Here is a 6,000-nt window from a genome sequence, read left to right on the forward strand (position 1 = left end):
ATGTTCTGGTTGATCATGCTCTTGGGTCTCATTCCAGAGATCCATCTGGCACCAGAGAAGTCATTTTTCCTTGAGTAGGGCAGTTCAGTTCTGATCCCACAATGATTGCTTCTGCCTGGGGACACTCTCTTCCTGCCATCAAATGCAGTCCTGCAGAATTGTGACTCCTGGAATTTGAGATAAATTGGGAAGGACTCAGGGCCATCAAACCAGAACAACAACTCCTGGATGGGAACAATGGCTGGGTGTTCCTTTGAGGGAAGCAAAGGACTGTCTCAAAGGAGCCCTTGCTATGTCAGACCTCATCTGTTGTGAGTATGACTGCAATAGCTGAGAGCCCAGAGATTTCACCAAGATGATTTCAGTCTCCTTGATGGATACCCACCAGTTGGGATTTTTAGCTATAGAGGATCCTGTAATGCTGCCTTCTCTCTATAATTGCTGTGTTCACTTATACTCGCACTGAAAACATAGAACTCTCTTTGATCCATGATGTTACTAACACTTAACACTGACTGGTGTTTGCTATTTCCCAGCAAATGTATGATTTGCACTTCCTGGACAATTTTTGAAATCATGTACCTTTTCATATACCCATTGGTTATTAGTGTGTCTACTCAAGTCCTGCCCATTATTATTGTTTCTTCTTTTTTACTACTAAGATGTATGAGTTGCTAGGGTTAGGGAAATGTAAGGTAATAAAGTGCCTGCCTTGCAATCATGAAGCCTTGAGTTTGGATCTCTAGCACCATAGTGCATTTCTGTGACCTCGATGCTATTGAGGGAAGGAGAAAGGCAGACTCCTGGAGCTCGTTGGCCAGCTCATCTGCTGCACTGGTACATGAACAATGAGTGAGAGACCTTGTCTCAAAAACAGAGAGTCACTTTGGAAGACACATAACAACTTCTGACCTTCACAAACACACTCATACAGGCACCCCCACACACACATGTGTACACACCTACACGAGCACATATACTGTGCATGTACAAATGCAAACACACAATACCACAAAAATGATATATGAAAAATAGGGAGGTGGTTCAGCAGGTAAAAATCCAGACATTGTGAGAAGGTGGGAGGTGGAGACCAGAGACTCACTGCTAAAGCTCCCAGGCAACTAGCTCAGAGTATTTAGCATGATAAAAATGAGAGAGACTCTGCCTCAACAAGAAAGGCAAGAAACAGCTCCTAAAAGTTGCTCTCTTACCTCCACATATGTGCTGTGGTGCAAATGTACCCACTACTGCCTACACACAAATAGGTAAGTATTCTTTTTAAAAGTACATTAGTTCTTTGGGGCTGGAGAGATGACTAAGTGGGTAGAAGTGTTTTTGTTTTTGTTTTCTATACTTTGAGGATTAAATTTTTATGACTTTATAGTTATCATTTTATAATTCATGTTAATATAATTAGTCTTGTATTGGTCTATAATATCACCAAGACCAATATCAAGGAAATTTCTCCCTATGTTTTCTCCTAAGGCACTTGTATTTTCATATGTGTTATGCTTGCTAATTTGATTTGATTTGATACATGGTAGAAGATGAGGATTTGGTTTTGTGGTGGTTTGAAAGAAAATGGCCCCCAAAGGTAGTAGCACTATTAGGAGGTATGGCCATGTTGGAGAAAGTGTGTCATTGTCGGGGCAGGCTTTGAGGTCTCTTTTGCTCAAGCTTCCTTCAGTGTGACAGTCAGTCGACTTCCTGTTGCCTGCAATATGTAGCACTCTCAGTCTTAGCACCATGTCTGCCTGCATGCTGCCATGCTCCCTGTCATGATGATAGTGGACTGAACCTCTGAAAGTGTAAGTGAACCACCACAATTAAATATTTTCTTTGTAAGTGTTACCATGGTCATGGTGTCTCTTCATAGCAGTAAAAACCCTAAGACAGGTTTGATTCCTGTGCATATGGATGTATAGTTTCCCCAGGTCATTTATTGAAGAGATTCTCTTTTCTGCATTATATGCTATTGGTGATTTCTCTCTCTCTCTCTCCCTCTCTCTCTCTCTCTCTCTCTCTCTCTCTCTCTCTCTCTCTCTCTCTCTGACAGATTCTTACTGTGTAGCTCTGGCCACTCTTGCACTCTCTATGTAGACCAGGCTGGCCTCAAACTCACAGAAATTCACCTGCCTCTGCTTCTTGAGTTCTAGGATTAAAGGCATGGGAGACCATGCCCTGTAAGGAATCTTTCTCTGTCCCATCAGCCAGCTCCCAAATAACAACACAGAGACTTATTATTAATTACGAAAGCTTGGCCTTTAGCTTAGGCCTATTTTTAACTGTCTCATAGCTTAAATTAACCCATTTCTATTAATCTGTGTTCTATCAAGTGGAATTACCTCTCTACCATCCTGCACCTCCTGTTTCCTCTCTGTGTCTCCTGACATCTCCTACACACCTAGTTCCTCTTCCTCTTCCTTTTTCTCTTCCCAGAAATCCCACCTATACTTTGTGCCTAGCTATTGGCCATTCACTATTCAACTGTAGCCTTTCCTTTATCATCCCCAAGATCTTGTTTTAGTAATACTATCACAACATAAAACATAAATAACACTAAAAGTCCCACAGTCTTTAAAAATTTACTCTCATTAAAATATTTAAAATCGCTCTAAAAATCCAAAGTCTCTGAACTCTGAGTGCCTGTAAAAAAAAAAAAAAAAAAAAAGTTACATACTTTTTATTTCAAGAGGGAAGAACTAGGGCCTAGTAAAAGTCAGAACAAAGCTACCCCCAACTCCAACAGTATAAATTAGATCCTATAGCTCTGTGTCCCACATCTGGGATGTGTGGAAGAGCCTGATTAATTCTACTTCTTAGGTTCTACCATTCATCGCACAGCTTGTCCAGTAGACTCAGGCCAACACCTCTGTACAGCTGCCTGAGCCTACTGGACTAGCTGTGTCTTGGTGGTCATCCTACAGTCCTGGCATCTCAGATATGCTGGGGTCTCCACTGTAACTGGGTTTCACCTTTACCAATGGCGTCTTCAGGTCTCTCTTCAGGGACACAGTGCCAAGCCTTAGCTACTCTCCATGACTTCTTTGTGCTCTCAAGGCCAACACCACATAGATAACTCTTACACATTACTGAGTTTGGCTGCCAGTATGAGAGGCAGCCTTGGCCTTCTCTGGGCTACAGCTTCCATGTGCTAACCCTGAGGAAATATTTCCAGAACATTTCAACTCAGTGATGTTGGTCTCTTTTTAATCATCACTAATTTTCAACTCCAGCTAGCCAGCATCAACTATCCCAGCAAAGCAAAGGTTTCACCTTAGTGGTTTTGGTCTTTTGCTAACCACAACTGATTTTTTACCTCCAACTGTCCAGAAACACATTCTTAATTTGAAATACATCACATGTATGACCCTGATTGAGGCTTTGCTTCCCTCTGATATGTCACAAGCCAGGCCTCCATCTTCTGTATTGCTCTCAACATTCTTGTCTTCTAAGCACCCACAGACCACCTTGTTAAGCTCTGATCATCTCAATGGCTTTTCCAGACCAGAGTTCCAAATATCTCCATGGTATTTCCTAAAAAAACACTGTCAGGTCTGTCACACCAATATCCCGTAATATTTACCCAAAGTCTTAGCAGCCAGGTACCCTGCCTCTGAAGGGGTCTTTGTGGGCAAAGCTTGTAGGTGGCTAGAAATCAGGGTCTGTCTAATCAAATTATGATGGGCCTGTGTATATACTGAATTACTTCTAATGGACTTTATAGACTAGACCTCACAAAACTCTTCTCCAGTCTTAACAGTTTACTGAAGCTGCCAGTCCCAAAGCATCCCAGCACTTGCCCTCTCCCTTCCATAGTGCTTCTTTCATAGTCTGTTGTCATCAGGCCCTGATAATGTCTCATCATCCCTCATCTGGGCCACAGCCAGTTCCTGAGCTGCCTGTTTGTGCTGGCTTCCTGAAAACATCATCAAAACAACCTGACCCCAGGCAAAGCAGAGTGTGTGTTGCTATGTTCAGAATTCTGGTATCGTTTCAGTGAGAGGAAGACCCTGTTAAGTGTTTTATGAGGTTTTGAATTCTAGTTGAGGGGAGACAGGGTCACTGTTAATATGGAATCTTGGATAATGGTTAGGATGAAATGGTCGGGATTGTAGGACATAGCAAGACACAAATTTTAAAACAAAGAGATTTATTCATTTGTTTACAGACAAGGTCTCATGATATAGCCCTGGCTGGCCTGGAACTCAATGTGTATGCTGTGGATGATTGATTGATAAATAAAACACCGATTGGCCAGTAGCCAGGCAGGAAGTATAGGTGGGACTAGCAGAAAGGAGAATTCGGGGAACGGGAGAGGAGACGCTGCCAGCTGCCGCCATGAGATGTTAAGATACCAGTAAGCCACAAACCACGTGGCAACTTACAGATTAATAGAAATGGGTTAATTTAAGATATAAGAACAGTTAGCAAGAAGCCTGCCATGGCCATACAGTTTGTAAGCAATATAAGTCTCTGTGTGTTTACTTGGTTGGGTCTGAGTGGCCATGGGACTGGCGGGTGAGAGAGATTTGTCCTGACTGTGGGCCAGGCAGGAAAACTCTAGCTACATGTGTAGACTAAGCTGGTCTTGAACTCATAGAGATCTGCTTGCCTCTGCCTCCTCCATCCTGGGTTCAAAGGTGTGCACCACCATGCCTGGCTGAGCAATGGGTTACCTTTGTCTTTGGATATCAACTGTCATCTGATCCTGTTTATAGGTCTTAGAGGATGTTCCTGGAGGGAAAAATGAAGTTATTTGCAGGTTGAGTGTCCAGGGAAAACATTTTGAGCACCAGTAAAGGGTGTTGACAAAGATAGCAAGCTGTGAGTGTGATGAGTTTACATCTCAGTTCCATTCCTCTGTTGTCACACTGCTCAACTCCAACAACAGAGGCAGGAACTGTAGCGGTAAATATTTACTTCCCACCATAGGCATTCTAGACACTTTTTAGATATCAGCTCATCTAATTCTTCCTGTGAACCTGTGTGTTTTCAACCTTCCAGAAATGGAGGAACTGAAGCAGCACCAGGAGGTTAGGTCACTTACCCGAGTCATACAACATCTCTTCACTCCCAGAGTGAACTCTCAAAAGCAGAAGTTTGGAATTTGCATAAACTATTTTGAAGATGCCCTGTAATTTAAAAAAGTCAAGCCATGCCTCCCCCCAGAAGACATGGGTTATTAAATGAAAATCTCAATGCCAGACATGGGATACCTTCCTATGAGATGTCGGTCAGGGAGGTAACAGATGCCCCTAAAACAATACAGACTATTGCCGTTGCTCTTGCTTGCCCACAAAACCAGAAGATAAGGCTTTACTACTTCAGACCCACATACTTTGGTTGCAGGACATAGAAGTCAAGCTAAAACGAACATGGAAACATTCTCCGCTGGTTAGCGTTCATACTTCTAAAAGGTGCTAAGTAGACCACTGGGGTAGAAAAGGCATCAGTGGACTTATCCAGCAGCAAAGCTTACTACAGTAGTGACCTTCCAGACAAGATGTGCCCACTGGTGAAATAGTGGCATGACTGCTAAAAGGGTAACAGACCACTCTCTGATTGAATTCGAGGGCTACTCCACAAGAGTGAATTCATGCCTGGTATTGTACCTGGTCAGAAGCACCTGGCTTGGAAGGCCAACGCCCTAGGGGAGAACCTCCTAGATATGTCAAACCCCCTTCCTAAATATTTATCTCTGCCCACATAGATTAGTGCAGCTCTCAGCCTTGGTCTGAGAAGCTCCTTTTTTGCAGTGGGCAGCGGTAGAAGCACAGATTCAGAACTGGTCAAAGTGCTGAGAATATGTGACTGGAGTGCTTATCCCTAAAGGAGTATCTCTATCAGTCCCTGTGAAGTTCGGGGAACATTGCAGAAGAACAGGTAAAGAAGAACATAAGAGCTGAAGTCTGGGGAGGAATGCGGAGAAATGCTTGCTGTCGTCTGGACATGACATGGGATTTACACTCATTAACCCACAGCTGTGGTTACTTGCCC

This window comes from Peromyscus eremicus, chromosome 1, assembly GCF_949786415.1.
Source record: "Peromyscus eremicus chromosome 1, PerEre_H2_v1, whole genome shotgun sequence".
Taxonomy (NCBI): Eukaryota; Metazoa; Chordata; class Mammalia; order Rodentia; family Cricetidae; genus Peromyscus; species Peromyscus eremicus.